This window comes from Plectropomus leopardus, chromosome 5 (genome assembly GCF_026936395.1).
Source record: "Plectropomus leopardus strain MGB_pleo_1.0 chromosome 5, ASM2693639v1, whole genome shotgun sequence".
NCBI lineage: Eukaryota > Metazoa > Chordata > Actinopteri > Perciformes > Serranidae > Plectropomus > Plectropomus leopardus.
The window spans coordinates 11291950-11319211 of record NC_142180.1 but is presented as its reverse complement, the minus strand read 5'-3'; the positions used below and the strand labels follow the sequence as shown (position 1 = coordinate 11319211).

Sequence of the window (27262 nt, the reverse complement as noted above, 5' to 3'; positions counted from 1 at the left end):
GAAGAAATTGGCATGAAACAGTAAAACTAAGCAGTGCTGATTAAAATATAAACCGAGATAGTGTTACTACGTTGCATATTTCCTCCCTCAAATGTTTTTGGAAGAGATTGTTTCTTTCAAACGGATCGGGACGCACTATGTCATCCACCAGTGGGAGCGGTTATTGGTTTGATGAGGCACAGTGCATTCTGGTAGTTGTATGCTTTCTACCTCTTGAGCAAAAGCCTTCTTTTTCTCTGTTTTGTCCCGTCATTGTATTTTAAAAGCATTTGCATTTGCACTCCTAGACATCCTAGTTTTATTGAAAGGCCATCTTTCCAGCAGTGAAATACTTCTTGAAGTGTCCACACTCCCATGATACATGGCTGTTTTCACTTTTGGCTGAATAGTGTTGGCACAGTTTGTGCTTCTCATGTGTGAGATATACTGGTGATCTTTCAAAAACCAACAAAGTTATTCACTTTAGATGGAAGGTAAGCAATGTATTATGGCAAATGATCTAAAGTAATATTAATGTAAATTAATATTTCTAATAAATGTACTTACACCTTCCTAGTCTTCTGTAGCGCTTTTAACACTACAGACCCACGTTTACTTATTCACACACTGGTGGCTGAGGCTACCGTAAAGGTGCTACCTGCTACTCGATTTAGATATTCACACACCTCACATGCAACTGAGGATCATACTTTCCCACGGATACTTCCAAGTTCAGACTAAAAGGAGCTAGGGATGAAACCATTGATTTTTTTGATTAGTGGACGTCACACTTCAACCCCTGAGCCACAGCTGCACGTTAGGTCTTTTTCATAAAAAACATTTTGACATGTTTCTGTAGGAAAACCTTCTTAGCTGCTTTGATTTCAGAGTCTCTTTCTGTTTCTGTTATGGCTTAATAGGCAACTTAAACTGAGCGTTCATTAATGTTATTGCTGCCTTTTGTGCTTTTCCTGCTATGACAAGTCAAAAATGTTTGCTGTGAAAAAGCTCAGTTTGGAGAAGGAGATATTTCTCCCGGCTGCCATCTTTGTGTGTGTTTAGAAACCCTCACTGAGCGCACCGTATATGGAGCGCTGTAGGAATGTACAGTTCTGTTATCCAGACCACTGCACTGTGAGTGTACTCTGGACACTCAATCTGGGTAGACAGAGCAGCAGAGCGCCGAACACAGTGAATGTGTGATAACCGTTAACACAGTGCTCGCATTTTAAAGTTAGATTTACGACCGCGCCTTTTGTTTGAATTAGAAAATATATTTGGAACTTATTTAGATGGGCAAATGACTTTAAAGGATTCTTGAAATATTCTTAAAACTGTTGTCATTACCAACAAGGCAACAATTTTTGGGGGCCCTCGTGGTCAGGGACCCCACGGCAGTTGCCCAATTGGTCATAGGGCATTTATTTTGGGGAGGAGATGTCTCCACTGTTACCATCTTTGTTTTCATTATGTGAGAGAGTTACAGCTTGAGAAACAGGTGAAATTATTTTTATTCTAGAATTACCCTCCAACAGCTGTAAGTGTTGATGTGCAGCTTTGTGTGCTTTAAAAAACAGATGCTGAACGATTTTAGTGTAAAGATGATGTAATGACATTAGAGGCATAAGCTGAGCCTCGAGCTTCACTCACATCTCTCTGACTCTGCTGCTGCACCTGTTAGGGCGGGACAATACAAACATTTATGGTCGTTTTACATTTATGGAGATTGGTTGCATAGGCAAACTGCCAGCGAAGGTATACCCCGAAGAGAGCTCTAATGCCAGAATAACAGAAAACATCTGTAAACCAATTAAATCAAAGTAGGTCCGGTAACAACTGGGGCATCCTGACCTACATTTACAGACAGACAGAGAGGTTCAAAAACAGACTTACAGAGAGAAAAATGGTTAGAAAGATCAGGTTTTCGGTTTGTGAATGAACTCAGACAAAGTGTAGAAGAAATATTTCCTAAGTGGTCTGGTTTCTCAAAGACTCTTTGTGTGTGTGTGTCACTGTATGTGTGTGTGTGTGTTTGCTTGTCTGTATAGTTACTGTACGGTTGCATCATTCTCAGTAGGATTTTGAAACAGTGAGAAACGGGCACAAAGAGGAAAAAGAGGGAGAGAGAGGGGGAGACAAAGACTGGTAAAGATGGAGTAGAGAAACAAAGCTCACCACATTTCCACTGATTTTTGTGACATATTGATGCTGGCACTGAAAGATATTTACTTTATCAGTCACAAATCAAGAAAACGGCATAAAGGGATGATGACACGACTACAGTAAAGAGACTAAGAGAGAGTGACTCAGTCAGATAACTTTGAACTCTTTCCACTCTTGAATATGATGAAAGCTTTTTAATTTGTGATCAGCTCACAGCCAATAATCAATGTCTCTGAATCTGACAGACACTGGTTATCTGAAGCTGCACAACAATCAGTGTTGTTGTCCAGATAAAGGATCACTTTATTCATAGGACAGAGAATCAATGTGGTTTTTATTTTATTTTATTTTTTATGTGTGGCTCTGACATTTCAGAGATAACAGTTTTAAAGAAAAATCCTCTAATGTCACATATGAGAAATTATTATGGCCTACAGTTCTTCGAGCAAATTCGAGAAAGAAAAGAAAAAAGAAAACTTAAAAATAGGAAACAGACTTTAAAAAAATGTTTTAAAAATGATTATCGTTTTGTAACATGTCATTATGATAGTTATAATTGTAGTTTGACATTTTCCCCGAGCTTTATAAAAAATGATTTCTAAATCTATTCATTTTTTGCTGTTTGCAGGACATCGCTGCTCATTGATCTGACTTCTTTCAAAAACATGGGAAAAAAGGCAGTTTGCTCAGGTTTCAAAGGTTTAAATACTGTTGCTGTTACTTGTTGCTCTGTGTTTCAAAGGGTGACTGAAAGTATCAAAAGTAAAGTTACTAATTTCCTCTAAAATCTGCCTAAAATGATGTATTAAAAATGATTAAGTTGTTAATACATCAATTTGTAACCAACATTTTACTTTTGTTACATTAATTTGATCTAAAGATAAATCTGAGAGGGTTGTGAGATAATTAATGTGGTATAAAAAAAGAAAAATATTAATATTTATAATATTTACCTTTCTCAAATCAGACCTTTTTTATTTTGAGCCTTTGTTTTTTTTTTTGGTTTTTTTTTAAATGTTTTCTTTGTGCCTCAAACAGTTGAAACAGAGAGATGTAGGGGGAAACTAGGGGGAACAAAAGGGGACAAATATATGGAGTTGTTTATAAAGTTATAACTATTTTTTAAAAGTAACTACAGCTGTCAGATAACTGGAGTAAGAATTTGCCTTTAAAACTTAGTGGAGTGAAGGTACCACAAATTGGATAAAGGTCCAGTGTGTAGGATTTAGATTATACATTGGAAAAAGGGATGGATATAATATAATAAGCGCCTCTCCATCTACGTCAGTTTTGCCGTTTGCAGATGGCCAAAAAAGTGCTCACCTTATTCCACGAGGCTGACTCATGTTGTGATTAATTTTGCGCTAATTGTGCTCCAGGGCGTACATAATACAACAGGCCATGGAACAAAAGCCTCTTCTGTTTACAGCCTGGCAGTTTCTTTTGTTTATATCATCAGCTGTCGCAACAGCAAACAAAACAGAAGTCCACCCACAAACACGTTTTTGTGTCTTTGCTTTACGGAAAAAAAATACATAAAGCACCAGACCTACTAAAATGTGTGTGTAACGTCTGATCACATCTGAGTGAGTAGAAATTTAAGAGTAGGACACTGTTATTAAAAGGAACAAAAAGACTTACTTTATGTTGTTGAACATAAATTCCTTATTGTGATTGATGATTAGTTAAATGCTCATTCCTCCTGTTGTAAAAAACAATCAAACACTGTCTGTTCAGAATCAATACAGATACACCAGGACAAGCCATCAAAACACTTCACTGAAAATCTAAAAATAAAGCTGCATGGGCGGAAATCCACCTGACGTTTGCGTGCCTCTGCATCTAATATCTGCCAACAAAAGCACAAAACCCACTTATAATAGCTCAAATTTAGAGATGCAGACACCCTGCACCAATTTTCGTGACAATTTGTCCATAAGTTGGCTTGATATTTCAGTCTGGGCTGACTGACAGGCTGACATTACCATCCTTAACACAGCAAGCACGTCTGAAAATGCCGCGTTTGTCCTTTAGTGGTGGACGGTTGAAGTGTCAGAAAAAAAAAGAATTCGTAATGATCTCAGGAGCCCTATACAAGTCATAAAATGAATGTCTTAATATTTAAGGCTTTTAAAACCTAAATCTGAATCTAAAATCTATCATCCTCATATTAATTTCAGATACGATTTATGACACCTGCAGAAACCCTGACTTTCCTTTTCCTCCCCTTTCCATCCTTCCTCCTCCTTCTCTCACATCTCCTTTTTACTCTCCTTTTCATTTTCTTTCTCCTCTTTTCATTTCTCATTTCCTCCTCTTCTCTCCTTTTTTTCTGTTCATGCAGGCTTCATTCTCCTCTTTCCTCTTCTCCCCTTCTCTCTCAACTTTTGTGTCCTCGTCTCCTCTCATTTATTTTTCTCCCTTTTTCTTTTATTTCCTTTTGTTTCATTTCGTTCTTTTTGTCCTTCCTTTCTCCTCTCCTTCCCTTTCTTCTTTGCTCTTCTACCCTCCTCTGTCTTGTTTCCTCCTCTCCTTCCTCATTTCCCCCCCTCTTTCTCCTCACTTCTCTTGTTTCCTCTTCTTCCACTCCTCTCTTCTCTTCTCTTCTCTTCTCTTCTCTTCTCTTCTCTTCTCTTCTCTTCTCTTCTCTTCTCTTCTCTTCTCTTCTCTCCTCTCCTCTCCTCTCCTCTCCTCTCCTCCTCTCCTCTTCTCCTCTCCTCTCCTCTCCTCTCCTCTCCTCTCTTCTCCTCTCCTCTCTTCTCCTCTCCTCTCCTCTCCTCTCCTCTCCTCTCCTCTCCTCTCCTCTCTTCTCTTCTCCTCTCCTCTTCTCTCCTCTCCTCCTCTCCTTCTCTCCTCTCCTCTCCTCTCCTCCTCTCCTCTTCTCTTCTCTTCTCTTCTCTCCTCTCCTCTCCTCTTCTCTCCTCCTCTCCTCTCCTCTCCTCTCCTCCTCTCCTTCTCTCCTCTCCTCTCCTCTCCTCTCCTCTATGATTAGCTGCGGCACTGTAGGTTACCATAGCACCCGGGAGAGAAAAAGTCAACCCACACAGAGTCTCCTGCCTACCACTCATTCTCTTCCTCTCTCTCATTCTAGTCTGCCATTGTGTCTTTCCTCTTGCTCTCTCTCTCTCTGTCTACTTCACCTGTCTCTCTCTTTCTCTCTCTTGCTGTCCGTCCTGCCTCCTGCTGTTCTCCTCAGCACGACGCCATAACTGTTTTTTAATATTGTTTACATCTCGCAGGGATTTTGTACGACTGTGCTCACCTGAGTGTGTGTACGTGCAGGCTTATATGCATAGATGCTCGGTTATGAATATGCAGATATGTTCTGCCCAACATGACAACTCAGCTTCACTGTCCGCCCACACACACAGGATGCCCATGGACACACTCACACAGATCCACAGGAGAGAGTGGGCTCGGACCGGGCCCTCCAGACTCTCCAAAGTTGTTGACAATTGCAAGCTAGATCACTAACGTTTGTGACGTCTTTTGTTTTCTTTGTTTTTCCGTCTATTTTTTTTTTCTTGCGAGTGAAGTGTTTGTGTAAATGCTAACATTCATTGCAAACTTGTGTGCATCATTGTTTAAGGTTTGTGTGTATTTGAAAGAGAGGGAGAGAGAAAGAGAGAATGAGTCATCTTAGAGCCAACCATTAGCCAATTAGATGGGGCGGTTTGGGGTTTCAAGTGAAAGACAGCCTGTGGTTAATGAGTGTTATGGCCAGTTTACGTGGACGACTATATGGTGCCCATGTGAGTATGTGGATGAGTCAATTTTCATAGCCCAGATTCTTAAATGTGCCCCAGAGAGATTTACAACTTGCACAACAGCCTCCATATTAAAGGAGAATTCCACATATTTTCAGTGGTGGGGATAACACATTACAAAGGTAACCCATTGATCCCCATCTCATAATTTATCAGACTTGCATCCTCCGTGTCTCCCGTGGTCTCTACAATATCACCCACTACTGGATTTATATGTTAATGAACTGCCAAAAAACAAAAACAAACAAACAAACCTTGATTTCCTTTGCTTTGATTATCTGCAGTTGTAACAGTGTAGAATATACATGGTTAATTTATAGCAAAGTGGTGCAACAGCGCCGTCTACTGGCTAAGCAGTATAGTCTGCGGGCTGGTGTGGGCGCTACACAGAGCGCTGAGGAGTGCACTGCGGTAGGTTGTGTTCTCTTGTTGATTTTATAAGACTTAAAAAGTTAATACTTTGTATTACTCAGTATAATTTACTCATAACAACTTCAGCTAACTGTTTTCAGCCAAGTTGGGATGTATGTCATTCTACAATTATTCTTTAAGTAACTAAAAAGTTCACTTTTCGTTGAAAACTAGCTTAATTATTGACGTGCTTTATATGTTATCCAGACGTAACCCCAGACCAATGCTGATTCCCATCGTCACCCCGCTGTCATACTGTGTTTACAGGTAATATTTGAAGCATTTCTGTTTTTATGGCGTGTTGATGCATAATCTTATCCTGTTTATTGAGGTGCTGTTGAGAAGTTGCGCTGGTTTTGGCTAGCTCCCAGCTGAGAGTAGCGGTATGCTAATTGGGCACATGATGTGTTTGTGCGCCATTTTAACTCTTTAAAACATAGTTTGACGTCAGCTTTGTGCTGCGTTCAGGCATCTCTCTCAAGCTATTTAACCCCGTAAACTTGAGCAAATTGGTTTGCTTTCTTTCGGAAAAAAACTGAGAAAAAAAAACATCGACCAAATTGGCAAAATATGCCCCACAAATTGCAAGAAATTAGTAAATGGAGAGGAGAGGAGGAGGAGAAAATAACTTGAAAATGAGTTTTTTTAAAAAAGGAGTGTGTTTGGGGGTGTATTATTCAAAACTAGGGAAAATGTCAAGAAAGCTATATTCATAATCATTATAATTGTTTAGCCTATTCAAATGTGTTATGTTAGAGGAAGAAATTACACATACAGTATATGTTTCAGTTTTCTGCACTTTTTCGAGTCAGTTTCTTGTTCCTTATGCTTTATTTCAGGTATTTTTTTTTTTATAACTATTTTTTGTTATTTTCTGGGCCATGTGTTTTTAAGTTGCTCGTTGCCTTCTCAAATGTTTTTGAGAGAATTCAAATCCATTTGCATAGGTTTCAAAAGGTTAAATGGCGACTATGTTATTTTTATTTTATTTTATTTTATTTTATTTTTTTGCCAGTGTAATGCAAATGTGAATATGCATCCCAAAGCATTGTAATAGATGAATAATATACACAATACGGTCCAAATATGTTGTTTTATGTTAACGTATGCATGTTAATGCTTTCTGTAGGTTTTTTTCTACAAAAATTCATGTTTTTTTAATAAAAAATACACAGAGCGCTGAGGAAAGCACTGTGACTTACCCCGAGACCAGTGCTGACTCCCATGGTCATCCCACTATCATACTATGTTTTCAGGCACTGTGCATTAAAGACACCCATAATCCATCTGATCACATGAAGTTTTGACTTGCCACACAGTGACAGACCTACTTTTTGTTGTGCCTATAGTCACACTTCTAACGTCATTTTGGTGAAAGTAATGCAAAAGTAGTGTAAGACATTACACAGAGAGTAATACTGTAATGTAGCTCATGACTTTTCAAATTAAGATAACTAGTAATATGTTGTATATTTTGTTTTGAAAGTAACTTGCCCAACACTGCATATTTTACACATCAAAGTCTATTTACACATCTTTGGGACTGCATATGCAAAGTGTAAAAAGCCTTTTGATGCTCCAGAGGGAGCTGCTCAAAGTTTGATAAATGTCCTCAAGTGATGTCACTCCATGGAGTTCTGGTAAACAAAACTTGGAGTGAAGGGAAGAGAGGGAAAAACAGGAGGAGGACAAAGATGATTAGAGGAAGGACACGAGGTAAAAGAGAGGAAACCAGCCTGCTCTGGCAGTCCATCTACTCTCTACTTCCCAGTGATCTTTCACAATACCATCTGCTATCTGCTCCATTCAGTGTTTATTGTGCTAAATAATCTATGTGGCCTGATGATCAGCAGGATGCTTCACTGCTGATGAATAATGGTTGGGTGTTGAATTTGGCAAAATCGGGCAATCCTGAAAACCGACCCTTAAATTTGTGAAAATACATCATCTGCATAACCAGACCAGTGTCCAGAAGAAAAAAGTGGCATTGTAGGTTTCAGTAAACCATGAATATGTTACAATTGCACGTGTCATTACCTGCCATATCAGTATTTCTGAAGGGGCGCAGTAAATGAGGTGACTTTGTCACCGAGAGGTGGAGGGGATAGTGGATGGTGTGACACTGTGGTGATTTTCAGCAACTTTAATTGCCACAGGTTTGTGTTTTTGAAGTCAGAATGGTGCCCCCAAACCAGGTATGGAAATAAGTATGAAGTACAAGAAAACTACTTGAAAATGTGTTTAAAAATACAAGGAGATGGCCTGGGGAAAGTGCTTGAAAAATTAAAATAATTTTGTAACACAATTCTAAATGTGTAACTGCAATATTTATAAATGTACTTTTTCTTTAAAAACACACATTGTTAAATCAACTAATTTCTTAAAATGTGCTTGCTTATTGGCTTTTCCACCATTTTTTTGCAAGAAATCGCACCATCAGAATTCAGTGGTTTAAATATTTGTGATAGGCGTCTGAAAGCAGCACAAGAAAAGTGATGTCGCTCCAGGTTTCAATGTATTAGCTAATACCGCACAAACGTAACATAACCTTGCTTGTTATGTACAATGCAAATGTTGATGGTAAATGGACTTGCATTATAGCAGTTTTCTAGTCTTTTGACCCCTAAAAGTGCTTTTTACACGACACACTTTTCACACACACATTCATTCACATTCATACAAGGTGTCACCTGCTACTCACTTAACCACTCACACCGATGCCACAGCCATTGGGACCAGTTTCAGGTTCGGTATTTTGTTCAAAGATACCTTGACATGCAAACTTTTCCATGCGGACTAAAGGAGGCGGGTATTGATTTGTCAATCTTCAGATAAGTGTTTGCCTTCTAGCAGTCTTTGTATCATCTTCTTTACTGCCTTTGTTGGCACATTACTGCCACCTGTGAAATAGCAAACACTAACAGCGGGATGTGAATTGCATGCTGGTGCCTCCCGGTGCTTGATGTTACAAACAAAACAGGAAACCACCCAATAAAATGCCTCTTAAGGTACCCATTAGTCCCAAGTGAAAATGTAATGATTTGAATAACAGCACTTTTTTCCAAAGGTGTCTCTAACCTTGTCTTTGGCCACTGGTGGCAATTTAAAGACTACTCCATGCATGAGGATGCACATTAATACAATGTGCAAAACTGGCTTTCAGAGTGTTTTCAGGAAGGTTAGACCTGAGGATGCTCATAACACATTTAGTGTTAAACACAACTGTGTGTACAAATATACTTTTCAAGGATACATGTCATTTGTTTTTTCACTTTACCACATTTTCTGTCATTTTGAAACCATATTACTAAATGTGGTGATGCATCCCTGATAGAATCAGTTCAGGCCTTCAGCAGTGGTTTACTGTAAAAAGCGCCGTGAGGCAGCGTGGGCTGTAGTCGGTCAGGATGTTAATGGAGTTTTGCTCACTTGTTCGGCACAAACAACGCAACAGGTGTGGGCAGGTAGAGAGCAAAACTCAGCAGCTAAGTTAAAAAACAGAAGTTGCCTCCTTGCTGATGTGGGTAAAGTTCTGTTTATGTATGTATGGAGTGCGTGAGGTAGGAGTTCGGTGTTAATTGTGACAGATTACAACAGGTTACCCAAGCAGCTTCTGAACATGCAGCTGAAAGAAACAGTGAATATGGACGCTCATGAGTCATCGTGACAGTTTTTTCAAATCTGACACTATTGTGAATTTGTATGATGATGAGTCGTTAGGGACTGATCGTGGAGAAGCATAAAAGGACTGATGGTTGTGGCAGATTAAAGGCTTTAAATAGTGTTTGTGTGTGTGTGTGTGTGTGTGTGTGTGTGTGTGTGTGTGTGTCTCTAAGCATGCAGCAGGTGGAGCCCTGGTTCCAGTGTTGAATGTCACACTGATTTTAGATGCATGTGTGTATTTTGTTATCACATGGTGGGTACTCACCTCTCATCTGGGGACAAAAATAAGAACCCCACAAGGTTACCTATTACTTTAAGATTAGACTTTGTTTTTGGGATTAGATTAGAATGAAACATAAGTTAAGGGTAGGGTGAACATTAGGGTCAGGTATTTAGGGGATAAGATTAAGTAGCCGGTTAATATTAAACTGATTGTGTGTGTGTCTGAAGTGGTGATACGAAGCACAGACATAAACTAGACACTAAATAGACACTTTTTTTAACCTATATTTTTTACTTCATCATTTAAGGCAATACAGAACTCAACAATTCTTTATCTGTTTAGTCCACGAGCCAGGGGGTTGTGCCAGTTTGGAGGGACCATGTCTTATTGTGATTTTTTTTAAATGTGTATGTCCTTTGTGTTTGAAAATGTATGATAGCATTGCAGCAGTGGTAGCTTTCTGTGTGCTGTTAATCTTTTTTTTTTATCACTCCATCATTACATTACAAAAGTATAAATAGTTCCATCATGAGGGACAAAAAAAGGCTTTAAAATATATATTACAAGACAGCAACAATAACAGTACAGTAATATAACAATAACAACACTTTTTTTAGGATGAACACAACTTTGTACAGTCTGGTTCTGTAATAACACAAAAACTCTTGACCTTTATCAAGAAATTTCTATATAAAAAATAAAAAAAAAATTGTGTTAGATTTTAAGAACAGTAAATTCTTGTCATTTTAACAATAGCATTTTGTTATGGGTTGATGTTTAAGTTTAGCAACAGTTTGAAGGTGTATTTATTTATTTTTAATATTAAATGTGTCTTTGTGACAAGTATGCCATAATCCCTTAAAGCCTTTGAAACCTGGATCAACGTCTGCATTCGGGCGCCTTTCACAAGTATTTAAACCTTCAAAATCCTGAAGAAATTGGTTTGATCTCTTTAGAAAACATGGAAAAAGACAATGAGCAACTTGGCAAGAAATGTGCTTTAAATTGTAAGAAATAAGTAAAAGGTGACAAGAAAATAGCCTGAAATTTTACTTAATATGTTGAGGAAGGTGCATTCATAATTTTATATTTAAAATTATGTTATCGAAAAAGATTCTTTATACGTGTGTGTGTGTGTGTGTGTGAGTGAGTGTGAGAGAGAGAGAGAGAGAGAGAATGCAGATCAGAATCAAAAGGCAACCAGTTACATATCTTACTTCCTTCTGTTTTTTCTTGTTTCATTTGTAGCCACATGTATGTTTACGTCCAAATATTTTATGTGTATTACACAGAATCATTTGGAAAAAAAATAATGCTTTGAGCTAAAGGTTAACATCAGCATACTCACATTCCTGCAAAAACAATGCTAAAATGCTGAAGTTTAGAAATCAAGCAAATTTGCTCAGGTTTATAGAAAATGCCTCTTTTTCAGGTGACCATGAAAGCAGCCATGAATATTCAACCTTGAGCATTACATATGTATTTCCACACATTTCCTCTGTGACACTTTTACATTATTTAATCATGGAGTGAAAGTGACCTTTGATCATATGCATCTGGGATGGATGGATGGATGGATGGATCGATGGATGGATGGATGGATGGATGGATCGATAGATAGATAGATGAAACTTCCTTTCCTCTCCTCATCACACTCCTCTTTTCCGTGCGCTGCTCATTAGTTTCCATGGTAACAGAGTGTTGCTGAGTTGGTCGTCAGGCTGCCCACTCAACCCGCACAGCTCTCAAACAAACACACTTATACACACACTCATTCACCCATAGATACTCTCACATATAAGAGATAGACAAATATGTATTACAGTTGCAATGACTCAAGGACACAACACAATTTACGACACAGATTTCAGATGAACACACATACAAACTACACTCATACAAGTCTCCTGTTGAGCTGTATGTGTGTGTGCATTTGTGCGTCCGTGTTTGTAGTTATGTATGTTTTTCTGTATTCCCCCAGCGCAGAGACAAAGGCTATACTTGACTTTGTGACTTGATAGTCAGGTCAGTAATCAAATGCTTGCAGGTATGGTGTCCCCAAACCGCAAATGCACAGGCAGAAGTACATGTACCGTATATTGCTATTTTGTTGGTCCTCAGAAGGATAGAAATCTAAGGAGCACACACTCACACACAAATGCACAAAACTCAGTCAGATATGGTGTGTACGGGGTAGCTAGCCCACTCAGAGCGCTGCAGAGACAAAGACAGAAACAGAAATACCAAAGTAGGTTAGAGCAAAGCATTCTGGGATAGCAGGATACCCCCTGGGCTTCTGCAAGAAGCTCTCTTTTCTTTCTCCCTCATGCTGCTTCTAGCTCTGACTCTTTCTTTTACTTTTTTGCTGCATGTTTTTACTTTTTTTCCCTATTTCTCTCTTTTGAATTCTTGTTCCTCGCTGATTTCATGTCTTTTTTCTGTGTCCTTTTGTCATGTTTCTCTTTTTGTCTGCATCAGTTTTAATGTCGCTTTAATTCCTGTGTGTGCGGCAGAGAGGAAGTGAGAAAAAGAGGTAATCCCTCACAGATACCAGATGAAGATGTTGGATTCAGTTTTTTCTTTTAAACAAGACATAAAGACTCAAAAGTTGCTGTGGTTTCTAAATCTGTCCCAAATCTTTCTCTCTGTTAAGCCTTTGTTACCTTAACCTGGTGAGCTTCCATCCTTCCTCTGCTGTATCACATTCACATGACTGTAAGACTCTTGTCTCTTGTTCCAGTTTTGGCCACTATGCGGAGTCAAGGCAAACATTACACCTCTTCTCTGGGATGCAATGCCTTGATGTTTTAATCAACACTTCATTTCTAATATTTCATAACAGTGGCTGTCATTATTACTAATCATCTTGTTTGCTTTCCTCACTTCAAAAAAGATTCCGATTCAGACAACTTTTTGATCCCAAGGAGGGCAATTAATTTGCAGCTTACCCTGTCCATAATCACAAAAACAACATCCAATATGTTACATGTCAAAAAGCACAGATCAGTAAACAAACAGAGTTCGGTTAAATTAAATAAGGTAATACAAATAGCAGTACAAAATAAAATAAAATAGATAAACAAATAGACATTGTTAAATGTGTTATCATAAAGTGTAAAAGGCACATTCAGTAAAATGTAATTTAAAATCAAATCAAATCAAATCAAACTTTATTTATAGAGCACTTTTCATACATTTAATGTAGCACAAAAACATAAAACATCTAAACATATAAACCGACCCCCCCTTCCCAGGCCCTCCCACCCCCTGCCCCCAGAACACATACAGAAAGACGACATTAAAAATGCACAGAACAGAGTGGCTTTGGATAAGAAACATGGCTGAGCACAGAGTATTCCCAGTATTATGCTAGTTTTTGTACCTCTACAGCATGTTGAAGGCAAACGTGCCTTTTAGTGCACCACATTTGTTTGATCACTTAAGTTACTTTGCAGATGCAGCTTATCAATATAAAATATAAATCCACGTATGAATTGTGTAATATTATTATAGATTAAGCTTCCCATTTTTAGTTTAAATTATCTCCTCATTTACCGGATGCAACATTTAGGTGAACACATGAATGCATCAGTAATTATAATCTAGTAATGTAATATACATTGTTCTTAATTTTTATTTAAGTAAGAATTTTAAGGGGGCCTGGTGGATCAGTGGATAGAGTGGCACCCCATATACAGAGATTGTGCCCTCGCTGCAGCGGTCGCAGGTTCGATTTTGTCCTCGGCCCTTTTGCTGTATGTCAATCCCCCATTTCACGCATAAAGCTGTCCTGTCAAACGAAGGCAATAAAAGCCTCATAAAAGTAAGAATTTTAATGCCTAAGTTATACTTGTAATTAGGTCTGGGGGATGTGGAGAAAATCAAATATCTCAGTATTTTTGACCAAATGCGTCAATATCAATATTGTGACAATGTAGGATTGATCATTGGTGCTTTGACAAAATCTTTGTGATTTTTGATAAATCATCATGTGGACATAAGGAACAAGTGGGTACAGGCAAAATATAGAACAACAAGAACAGTATGGTAAGTTCAGAAAATGACTGTAATGCAGCCATTAAACGGCATTTTCCACACATTCATTTATTTGTGACAGACCGCCACAATTAAAGCATCTGCTTCCACTAATTGAGTTTATATTTTTAGAGCTGGACTATTCGTTAGAAGTACTATTGGAATCTATATAATGTTTTGCTATTTATGAGAGTGCAGAGCTACTCTGGGCACAGATGGAGCAGCATCTTGGTCACAGTGAAAGTGAAACATAACCATTCATTCTGCTGGGTCTAACAGTTTTCTTTCACCTCTGTGCAGAAGTTGATCCTCTTATTTAATCAGCTGTGACTGGATTGACACATCAATTATTCACATCGCAATTCAAACTGCTCAAAAGAAAAAAACTAAAATCAAACGATGAGTTGCACAAAAAAGGGACCAGCTACCACACATAGATTCTAATTCTGTGGAAAACACTGAGACAGCACAGTTTTCTTATAATATCCAACCCCAAAGACGATTTGTAATCTTATATCACAATAATATCAATATATTGCCCAGCCCTAAATGTTATAGTTTCTTTTTCTCAGTGTAGTATTGCTACACATATGTAAAAGATCGGAATCCTTCTCTCACCACTTGTTGCTCTAAGGGCGGTGAGTGTTAGTGGAACATACTTTTTCAAAAACTGTGCATAGATTGCATTGAATAAATGTGTCAAAATACCCAAAAGATAGATGCTCCCTTTGATTGTTCATTGATATGATTTCACATAAAGTAAAATATTCTCAGACTGTAACAAATGACGACTGTTATGTCTAATCACTGCAGTCTGGTTTTTAAACTTTCTTTAATCTGTTTTTCATTCGATTAGCATGTGCCAACACTTATCAACCCTTCACAGCAGTTTATTTATTAAAGAAAACATCTTTTCCTTCCTGGTGACACATATTTCAGAAAGAGAGGAGCAGTTAATTAACTTGCAGTAGTTTTTGTAACCCTGTCATAAACATTTAATCAATTATTCATTCATTTAGTTAGTTTACCTCACTGATTCATTCAATTAATTTCATTCATCTGCTCCCTTTATGTAATTTCTTTGTTTCGGTCAGCAGATTGTAGGAACAAAGAGAAGAAAACAAAGAGATGGACAGAAAGAAAGTAAAGATGGATGGAGTTAGAGGGAGGAAAAGCTCACTGGTTGGCAGATCTTTTAGGAAATGTAGCGAGTTGTTGAAGAGTTTCTGGCTTGATCCCCAGTGCCTGACCGTGCCCACTACAATGCTTTGAATTACAATGAAACTCCTGAGGGCCTTTTTTCCCTCGCTAAAGAAGACTTAATTATTAACAGGTTTTATTTGTGTAAGCCATAAATAAACAATACCTTCCTGACTTTAAAGCAACCTGTCAATACAAATGTTATATGATGCCTTTAAGGTGTAGTTAAACTAGGAAAGTCACTTTGGTTCAGCACATTTCTATATGTTGTTTATCTCGTTGTCTTTGATTTCTAAAGCATTTCAGGCTGTCAGATTTTGGCTGATGGTTTTGTCGGACTGTGGTGTTAAAATCCCACAACCACTGCATTAGGCTACTTCCCTTGGAGGAAAGGAGCGAGGAGAGGAAAGGACAGTGAAGTGAAAAGATGCGAGAAGATGAGAGGGAAAACAAAAGGAAAAGAAACAGGAAGAGGGAGAAAATGACAGAGCAGCAGAGAGAAAATGTGAGGGAAGAAGGGTGAAAAGAGATGAGAGGACAGATGAGAGAAAAGGAGAGGAGAGGAGTGAAGGAAACAAGGGAGAATGGGGTCATTGTGAAATTAAAGGGAAAGTGAAATAATAAGGTTGAGAGAAGTTTAAAAAGGGGAGATAAAAGGAAATGAGAGAGGAGAGGAAAAGAAAGGAGATAAGAGGAGGAATCACGGCGTGTACAGGACCATTGTGAGTTTCACCCCCTGGGGCGACACTCTCCATGCATGCCCCCTCATGTGGCTCTTGCCCTCCAATCTCCTCTTCCTTTTCCATTTCCACTTCCTCCTCCTCTTCCACTCTTCACTCCCCCTCTCCTCCCCTCTCATGTCCCCCACTGTACGGTAGAGACACGCAGGTAGATTGTTTTCTTTCTGTGTCTCCTCCTCTTCCCATCTCATCACCCCAATAATGCACGGGAAGAATGCATGTGGCTTTTTGCCTTAGATTTGTGTGTGTGTGTGTGTGTGTGTGTGTGTGTGTGTGTGTGTGTGTGTGTGTGTGTGTGTGTCCGTGTCCGGGTCTTTATGTAGATTGTGTTATCGTTGTGTGTGTATGCGTGTGTAAGCGTGTGTGCGTGTGCGCTCGCGCTCGTGTGCGTGTGCGTGTGCGTTTGCGTGCGTGTGTGTGTTTCTCTGTGTCAGCGTCCCAGAAAAGGCGGACCTCAGGGAGTTGTGCTCCACTTTTACTCCTTTATTAATTCACCCTTCGCTCGCACTCTGTTTGCCAGGATGGACGGGATGGAAGGAGAGAGAAAGAGGGTGTGAGAGGAAAGGGAGGACAAGTGAACCGAAGTGAACGAGTTCAAGGGAGTCGAGACAGAGAGTAAACACTCGTTGTTTCTCTCACTCTTGCACTCAGAAATGGCAGTATATAAAGTAGAAAGTACTTTGTGTCTGACTTTTAAAGACGTTGACCATCTTGGTTATTTAAAAAGCAGCCCATTTTCACCACCAATCACTCCTCACATCCTTGAGAAGTTGCAGCTATTCATCCAACAGGAGGCACTGGCTTTGTTTCTTTTCCTCCGCAGATAAGAACAGGGTGAGGCGGCCAACAGACTGTGGGTGGGCAGGGGAGTCAGCGTTCAGAGTATCTAGAGAGAAAAAGACTTTGTCTGAGGGAGCTTTTTGAGGGGAGGACCACAGAACAATTTCCATTAGTCTGTTCCTCCATATATTTCATGTCAAATCTCAGATGCGCTGGGGAGATTTTAGGGCACTTTTAAGAAACAATACTTATTTTGCTGCTGCATGCCATCTCTGTCCAAATGAAATGGCTTGTTAAAACTGCAGTTTGTTAGGGGACGTCATAATGAGTTTTATCTAGGGCTGTCAAATGCTTCATTTTAATTGCAATTAATCACAGAATTTCAATAGTTAATCACTATTAATCACATTTTTTAATCGTATGTTTTTCAGTTCCATTATTTTGCATTTCAAAACAGTTCTTAAGTCTATATTGGCCATGTAAAGCAATTCTTAACAGATTGTCTTGATTAGGAATCAAATGACAGCAGAAAACTGCATTGGACTAGCATAAAGTGGACATGTCTGTAAAGGGGAGACTCATGGGTACCTACAGAACCCATTTCCATTCGTATCTTGAGGTCAGAGCTCAAGGTTCCCCTGTGAAATGACCATGCCAATAGTCTTTGCCAAAATTAAGCCTAACTTTACAACACGATTAAGCCCTCTTACTGAGAAGCTTGCTAAGCTGATATATTTGGTACCGCTGGATTCCTCAGGCCTTCTGGTTTCATGTGCTATGGGCCGTAATTGCATAGTGAATAATGCTTTAATGATGACAGCCCTCCTTTAATTATGTGCATGGGTGAAACTTATGCTTGTAAAGGCTTGTACCCAAAGTCTGTGTACTTGCAACCAATACCTAAACTTCACATCTATCTGAGGCTTATAGTGAGGTACAGGACCCCATTTTTACTGGATCTATTAGATGCAAAGCTGAAACACATTGTAATCTGTGGTTAATGTGGTGAAATTGTAGCGGTTAGGTTTGGGCAACAAAACCCCTTGGTCAGACTTAGAAAAACAATCATGTTTTGGATTAAAATTTGTTACATAATTTGACGTAAATACATCACATAAGTGACGTCAGGGTGCGAGGACCCTACGTAAATTGCATAATGTTATGTTAAAACTAGGGCTGTCAAACAATTAGTTTTTAAAATCATAACTAATTTAAAATTTCCATAGTTAATTACACTTCTTTAATCACATTTTTTAATTTAATTATTGTGCAGTACAAAACAGTTATGAAGTTCATATTGACAAGGCAAAGCAATCCTTACCCTAACCAAATGACCATGCCATTTATCAATCGCCAAAATTTCGCATAACTTTGGAGCATTATTCAGCCCCTTTCCTGAGAAGCATGACATGACATTTTTTAGGTTTTCTAGTCTCATATGATACTAGTATCATCACTCTAGCTGTAAAACTCGGTTTGGTACAGCTTCTTTAAGACAGGAATGTCAGTCGGCAAGTAACAGGATTAAAAATAGGACGCGTTATGTACTAATCTTAATCACATCGTGATAAACGCATTAATGCTGACAACTTTAACTTCTGGCACAAAATCTGGGCTGCATACATATGCAGACCCCTTTAATCTTTTTATACATCCATTGTGTCACCTGTATTAAGGAGAAAGAATGATTGATAAGTGTGACATTGAATTATGGGAAGGAGAAGTGAAAAATAGTGTTTCTGTGTAATTCAGTATATTTATATACTATACTTGCATGTGTGCTTGTATCTAGGCTAACCCGCTTTCTCTCTAAACATAATCATACATTCGACACAGGCCTTTGTTTCCATAACGAACATCACAATGACTCATGCTGCATCGCCATGGTGACAAGCATCCCCACATTATTGGATGTCTTTTGGACAGACAAACTGACACACATGCAGGCAGGATGCTGCTGCCATTATCTCATTGTTGGTCCGTCTTCCTATTCATTTTGCCACCAGAGCAAAATAATTTCACATTACTGAGCAATACTGACATTTCATTTGTGGTCTGTAGAGATTTAGTCGGATGTTAATGAATTGAGTGTAAACAAGGAAGAATGATATGCTGAAGTTTTGTGCTGAGGGCACAGGCATTCATCCTCGCATTAGTCACCATGTGAGGAGGGAAACAAGCGGTGTGATCGTGTTGTAGTCCACATTTTGTGAACATTTTCAATCTAAATCCATTTAAACTGGTCAAGAATCACTTTGCATAAGTGTTCTGGTGTGCTTAAGTACCACAGACATATAGTTTGTCCAGAAATGCTAGTTGAGTGTGTGTGTGTGTGTGTGTGTGTGTGTGTGTGTGTGTGTGTGTGTGCGTGCGTGCGTGCGTGCGTGCGTGCGTGTGTGTGTGTGTGTTGTGTCTGCAAAGACAAAATGCAGTGGTCCCATAAACAATTTAAATATATTCATTTAAACAGCAACATAACAGCAAAGATGCAGTTAACCCAGTTGTAAATTTATCCAAGACAAGAAAGCCATGTTGAACTCAAAGTGTAAATTGCTGTACTGTGCATCCAACTTACATGCTGTACAACTGACATGATGGATCCAACCAGGTAGTACAGATGGCAGAAAACTCACTTTAAGATGTTATGCCTGATAAAAAGTAAAACTTCCTTATCCTGAGCTGTTCTGCCTTTATTTTCTTTGTTAAATCATTAATTTTCTGAGAAAAAGTAGCAAAACAGATGATTTGGATTGTGATTAAATTGAGTTAGACTGTCAGTGAAGATGTTAGGACTACAAATAAAAGACAACTGTATCATATTCTGAGGAGTGTGCTGGCAGAAAGCTGATAAAAGGAATTACGCGACGCAGGGGCAGAAAATCATTAGTATAACCCTTCATTTCACTCTTTATTGTCTTCCATCAGTGCCAAAACAATCACTTTGTTATTATACAGATGTGACAAAGCACCAACACATCATTGTCACACTGAGATCCTGTGCATGTTTTATCTTAACAGATTGTGTTCATAGAGATGAGAGAGGACTATTTTCTTTTTTTAAGTAACAAAGGAAAGGCTGTTAGAGTCAGCACAAAGCACAAGGCTTTTATTGTTGTTTGGGGATCACTTAATCATAATACATCCTGTTTCCTGTTTGCAATAAATAAGTATACTTTATAAATGACACCAAAATATCACTGCATGTGAACTGAGACTTTAGGTTAACATTAGCTGTGTTTTTTTTTTTTTTTTTGGCTATTTATATGGTGTTGGGAAGTTTACATGCCATGAACTTTCGCTGAACTTACTACCAAAGTTAATTTCACAAACTCTATTAACTTAAACTGATTCTGTCTAAAAATATGAAAAATGGTGCAAAAATTTAACCTACCTATTGCTCGTTCAAGTAACTTTTCTTTTTTTCTTTTTTTTTTTTTAAAGGTAGTTTATCGTAATGGTTATTTTTTAGGCACATGCTATTTGCACCTAGGTGTCCGTATAGTCAACAATACCAAGTGCATCCAGGGTGGAATAGCCAAAGTGACTTTTTCACCCAGGTATACCCTGAGCGTCCTAGCAACATTGACATATGATATGAACACAAACAGGTCCATTCACCTATTCTGCAAAAGTTTATATGTACACAGTGTGCATTCAGAAGTTTTGTGGGTCCAAACTGACAACAAAAAGTCAGCTGAATCTAGAAATAATTGGAGAACAATGGCACACATGGGACTCAAACCCTCTCTTGTGTGAGAGACTCATGTTCACCCACCACATCTTACTCATTCCATGGACCGTATCACTCTGTACTACGTCACCTGACTCTCTGGCAGTACATTTGTGAGTTTTCCTCATAAATTTACCACTTTAGGCTCGGAGAATATCCAAGATTAGGGAGTACTTGTCCTAACTATGACCTTTTTTCTACCTAATCCTAACTGCTTTCAACCTCTTTACATCAACATGACAAGTACTCACCAATCACAGCAAATAGTGGCATCCATAGAAATGCATTAAGGGATGCAGCCCTGTTTCCTGGACATTACTTTTAAATACAACTTATTCGAAAGAGCAAATAGGTTCTGATGGAAACTTAATGCTGTGGGAATTCAGGTTTCTACATAATGAGGACATGTTGCTGATCAACATATCTTGTAAGTTGCAAAAATGTTGTAACTAAACAATTCAGCAAAATGTTTGCTGACAACGTATTTCAGTTGTTTTTCGCTAAAATAGGCAGTCTTGCAATACACTATCCATTTGTAGAGACAAGACTTTTATTTTTAACCCGTTTTATTAACGTTAAACCAAAATCATGATCTTTCCCTTACCTTAACCAAGGTGCTTTAGTTGTCCAATCCTAAGATGCAAACCTGAAATTCTGGTGTTAAAGTCCTGCCCTTTCTACGATCACCATCCTCCCCAACCACAAAACACTTTTGAATATAGTGTTTCGTTACCTTGTCTGTGAACATAATCCATGCAGTGATTACATTGCCACAACAGTGTAATTAAGAAAGCAGTTTAGGAACATACAAATGTAATTTCTAGGACACAGGTTTGAGGGGTTGGTGTAAATAGCCGAATAGCTGCAGTGAAACAATTCTCACATGGATGAACACGAGTTAGCTGGAAATGGTGTTTTCAGCCAACTAAGTCAAAGACTGGTTGCTTTGGATGAGCCTGCTTTTGTCTTTTTCTGTCTAATGACCTGCATTGTTCCAAAAATGACCATGAATTTCTTTGGTAAGTCTGCATAGTAGTGTTGCTTATGTGTTGAGGTAGAACGGTGTAACAACTGTAACTCAGGATGGGGCTTAACAATGTTACCTGATATAGAAACATGATTTTCTCCTATTGTCTGTTCACACAGGAACCTACATGAAGACGGCACAAGAAAATTTACCAAGAAGACTGCTACTGACCGCTTAACCGAACGAGAAACAGACACGAATATGTTCAGCAGAGCGTGGTACCCATAAGGCCTTGCAGGGGCCCAGTGGGTGGGGTTACAAGGAGGCAGAGATGAACCTGACCAACCACAGGCCGTCACCCGGGGATATAAACTCCATCTACCACTGATCTTCAGGGTGACTAACAGCTGGACCAACACCTCATACGCCGGCATCTTAACCTTCATCGGCCCAAAGTACAGGTAGGAAAAGAGGGGGAGGGGAGGATATTTTGTATCTCCAGCAACTTTCCTAATTATCACTTTGACTATAGAGAAGGAGTAGGGGTGATGAAAACGGGAGCAGAAGGGTGAGGAGGATGAGGATTGGGGGTTCGAGAATCGGTTGGACAGGCTAAGTAAGCACGGGAAATGGGACATTAATATGAAGGAAAGAGTAGGAAACAAGGGGTAGAGAAGGTGTGACAACTACATTTAAAAGTAACCTTCTTGCTATATCTTGCTGACTAACCCGATCTCCATCCAATAATTCTGTCCTCTGCATGCCGCTGTATTCTCAGTGCAGTCATAAAATGTAGGTAATGGCACACACTCTCAGACAGTGCGTCCTTGAAAGTATTTGTGTTGTGGCACTCGGTCATACACAAAGAGAACAGACTGAAGAGTGAATCAAGCTTAAGAGAGAAGTTCAAACCCTGCATACTGTCTCACCTCTGCATCTGGACATCTGCTTTCTCAAGTGGGCGTGATTGTCGGTTATAGAAAGTTATTAAAACTGTCAGACACAGTCCTTCCAATTCACTCTTCCAGTAAAGGTTGAGGGCAGCAGCCGGCACATTGCACAACAGGGTTTCCAACCAGACACAGAAACACTGCAAAGAACTTAGTGCTGTACAATGAAAATCATGTTCCTATGAAATTTCAGTGATACACCAAGCTGTTATTATTCTGTTCAATTTCTGTGACTGACGTCACACTGTGTAATAACAAGCTGGACAAGCACACAGATGTGCAGGTGACAGTGAAATTGCAGCTGTGGCAGCAGCAGCAGCTGGCAGACCAGTTTTATGTTACCACATAAACCGCTGAGGTACAGGAGAAACTTTAAACACAAACCAGGGTGTTGGTATTGATTAAAGTCAGGCAAACAGTGAAAACAATCAATTGATGCTGAGACAGTTGTGCATTGTGAGGAACTTTCTCTGATTCAAAGCTGATTATATGAACCAAGAACAAGTGCTGTGTGATGTAATGCTTCAGAAAATGCCTTTGAGTCATTAAAATCAGGAATCATGAATTAGCACAACAAATTTCATAATAATTTCACTTATAGTCATGAGATATCATATGTGCCAAGTGGAGATTTTTTCCACTTTGATTGGGTGGAGTTCGTCCTCTGGACAGCATGAATGTGTTCAACAACTTCCAAGGAAATAAGCCAATTAGTTTGTCTTGTGATTTTCTTTTATTGTATGCAAAGGGAATGTTCGGCCAAATAGTGTTGAAAGAAGAAGGAAAAACATAATTTTTCTCCCAGCCAGAACAAATGTTATGGAAATCTACGAATTTTTTGCATATCTTGCGTTCAAAGTAAACCATTTGGCCTAAAGGTGGAATTTGATGGAATCACAGTGTCCGTAATACATGAGGTCTGTCCTCTTGGATCCACAAAAGGTGCATTATACATTTCCATTTATATTTTTGATATTTATTCTGTACAAGTACAAATTTTGGAAGTGCTAGAGGGGATACTTAAATATTATTTTATTTAAATTTAGCAAACATCCTCTATGGACCATGAACATCCAGAGCAAATGTTGCAGCAAAGCGGCTAGTTGTCCAATCACACATTTTCAGTGGAGGATCTATGAAATGACAAATGCCATAAGAATAAAGACAATCATAAGATATTTTATTGATGAGCATCGTGGCACTCAACCAGACACCGTAGCTACATAATGTTTCTCTAGTGGACTGACTTTCTCATCAAGTTCCAAACGTCTGCTGTGGGAATAAAGTTTATTGCCCACAATGTTCATAGGCATAGATGAGTCTGTCACCAGTTAAGTCTCTGACTGATGAAAGATTATTTCCCATCATGCTTCTTCCACATTCTTCAGAGCAATCTGCTTTAATAAGCCAAACAGAGGGCAGGAAGCTGTGTGAACATTTCTTGGGCTTGTGAACTATGGATCCTTCCCGTTTAACTATAAATTAAAAATCGCCTGACACGTAGGCTGTACCTTTATGATTTTTTTGGCTCCAAACAAGGAATTAAAAACTGAGTAAGTATGAAGATGTGATCTAGGATATGTCTCGCTATAACCCCTTTGGTGAGTAAGTGTGTGTGCATATTTTTGATTTCCATATTTTTTTTTTTGAGGTCGTACATGGGCCAAGTGTAGAAGCCTCATTGTGTTTTTTTCCCTCTGTCCTTCTCTCTCTCTCTCTCTCTCTCTCTCTCTCTCTCTCTCTCTCTCTCATTTCTAATAGTTTTATTAGCATTAACAAAATGTTATTTTACACATATCACATACATTTATTCATTACATATACATAATTAATTTACACGTCCATCTCTCTATCTATCTATCTATCTATCTATCTATCTATCTATCTATCTATCTATCTATCTATCCATGCTTACATACTAACATACATATCAACAAAGAAACAAAAAGTATATTAATTAAAAAGCAGTGATAAAGTAAGTAAAGTATGAGTAATAAATGAAAAGACAATGTGAGCTGTGAGGAGATGAACTCCAGCTTTTATGTTTTGTTGTCTCTCAGGCTGTGACATGGACTGACTTATCTCGCTGCTTCTGTGGTGCTGGAACTATTTTGCAGATGTTGCATTTTGGTGAGAAACCATATTGGAGTTTACATGTGTTCTTTGGAAAGAACATTGTTACAGTATCTTCTTATACACTGCATTGTAGCAGGAAATGTTGTATCTCTTTCTCTCTCTGTTTCCCTTTTCCTGTCTACTGTTGCCACGGAAACCAGTCCTACTTATCCATGTTCGCTTAGTCAGGAAAAGAATGGTGTAGTTTGGGGCGGTCCTATCAGAAGCAGTAGGTGGCATCTCAGACCGCTCTACCAAACAGCACATAGCTGCGTTTAGCAGTTTGGAGATATCAAATCACATTCAGCAAAATCACTCTGTAAGTCGCTGACTCTGACTCTGACCCCTTAAAGCAGCATTTTACTCATGTCTCATTTTGCTCTCTAGCTCCTATACAGCTACATTTTATAATGTCGGCTATGCCAAGATTTTTCTTTTTCAAAGACCGGGAGGTGAAAGTTGAAATGGGCACTTCAACTTCCAGGAAAACTGTTACTCTCTGTGAAGAAGTGCATCTTCAGTAGTGATCTCATACTGCACCTGGGGTTGAAATTGAGTCATCATAAATGTTTTAACAGCCCTCTCTTTCTTCGCATATCATCCCCCTTTTTTATTTCCATAATTTATATCCCACCTGTTTGCACTTAGAGGTCCTGTGTGTAGCATTTTGAGGGGCATTTATTGGCAGAAATACAATATAACATTCATAAATTTGTTTTCATTTGTTTATAATCACCTGGAAATAGGAACCGTTGGTTTTCGTTAACTTAGAATGAGCAGTTTACATCTACATGGAGCTGTTCCTCCTCAACGGAGCTCACCATGTTGTTTCTGCAGAAGCCCTGAACAGGCAAACCAAACACTGACCCTAGATGGGGCCACCAAAGATCTCCCCGATGCTTGACACTCGGGAGAAGTTTCAGTTAGTTGCAATGTTGCAACCTCACCACTAGATGCCACTTAATCCTACACACTAGACCTTTGAGATGAATCTATCAGTGCAAGGGTCTTTAATGGTTTTCAGGCCAAAGACCCTTGCGCTTGCCTGTAGCTGCTAAATCAGCAGCAGTTGTAGCATGGCTTGGTGCGTTAGCCTCACCTCTGCACTTTCACTGGTGGTTTCTGAGGTGGACGGTTCAACAAAAGAATGTCTGTAAATGTGGAATATAGTACAACTGCAAGGCCAATATGTTTCAGTAATATGTTACTACTCGCTTACTGTTCACCTTTCCAGTATGTGCCTCATAGTGATTTAGCGCTAGCTATCTCACATAGTTGAACAAGGATTCATTGATAGCAGTTAGTCTGCCATTAATGTTGTGTGCTGGAAATTAAATGTTTTGTTTGTTTTTTTGTTTGTTTTATTTACAGGCCTATTTATTTTTGCTAATGTGTTGGATTCATGTTAATGTGTATTTTCAGACTTTTTTTTTTTTTTTTTATTAGTTTTGGAAATGAACAGCCAGAACAACAACTTGCATCCACTGTTTAACACCCAGGCATTAATGCTGAATGTCCCCACCATGTGATGTGAAATAACATTACATCAAAGGAATAGCCAGACATTTTGGTAAACACACTTATTTGCTTTTCTCTGCGAGAATGAGATGAGAAGACATGTCACTAAGTGTAGTCTAATACCACTGTGCTGCAATAAATCCTTCAGGTAGGTAATTCTGTTAAGTTTTCTATCAGAGAGGTTGACTGTTGGTCATTTTAGAAACTGTATTTTGTTTTTTCTCATGTTTATGTTGCCACAACAATGTAAACAAGCATACAACCACCTCTATCCCTTGGGAACTATGTTTTTCTCACAGAGCCCCCCACAGACTCTGTGGGGGATGCAGCGAATTGAATGAGCTGTAATTAACACAAGAGTAGAGTGTACTCTGGATGGCATGATTCACTTGCACATGTTAAAACAAACAAACAAACACAACAAAAAACATTTTAGTTTTTGGAAACAGCGTATGGTGTGTTCGAGATTACGGCTGCAATATTTGTATTTTTTCAGACAGAGTGCTTCTTTAAATAGTTCCTTTGTGAGTGGCATTTGCCGTAATGACTGCTTTGTGAATGCAGTTTTTTCCCCATAGAAGAGGACAGGAGAGAAACAGAGAGGAACAGTTAGGCAAGTCCATAGTAATTGAAGCAATTGCAAATGAATCCCATGGGACTCTATCTTCAGTCTGAGCAGAACTGAACTCAGTTAATGGCTTTCGTGAACAACTCCTGTGTGATTCACTCCTGAGGCCACATAACAGGAACATCCGAATGAGAAAATCCTATTTTAATCCCACTTAAGAAAGCAATTTGGAGTTGTTTCTTTTTTTTTTTTTTTCAGAGACAGACGGGAGTGTTGCTGAATGCAACGGCTGTTGTCAATCATGCAGTAATATCTGTAAATCACCTTCAATCTGCTGCAGAGACACTGGATATCTTTACTTGATAGCGTGATTCAAGACTGTCTTCTCCCTGAGCTATCTGAAAACCTGTCACTGATTTGTCAGGAATTTCAAAGTCATGACTCATAATTGCA

General features: G+C 38.8%; 1 protein-coding gene across 1 annotated transcript in view; it reads left to right on the top strand.

Annotated features, from left to right (window-relative positions):
• Window positions 1-27262, top strand: part of lrrc7 (leucine rich repeat containing 7) — a 136787-nt gene that overhangs the window by 5775 nt on the left and 103750 nt on the right. Inside the window, exon 2 of the mRNA XM_088077508.1 lies at window positions 21838-22119. The gene's annotated coding sequence lies outside the window, so the exon portion shown is untranslated. The remainder of the gene's footprint in view (window positions 1-21837; window positions 22120-27262) is intronic.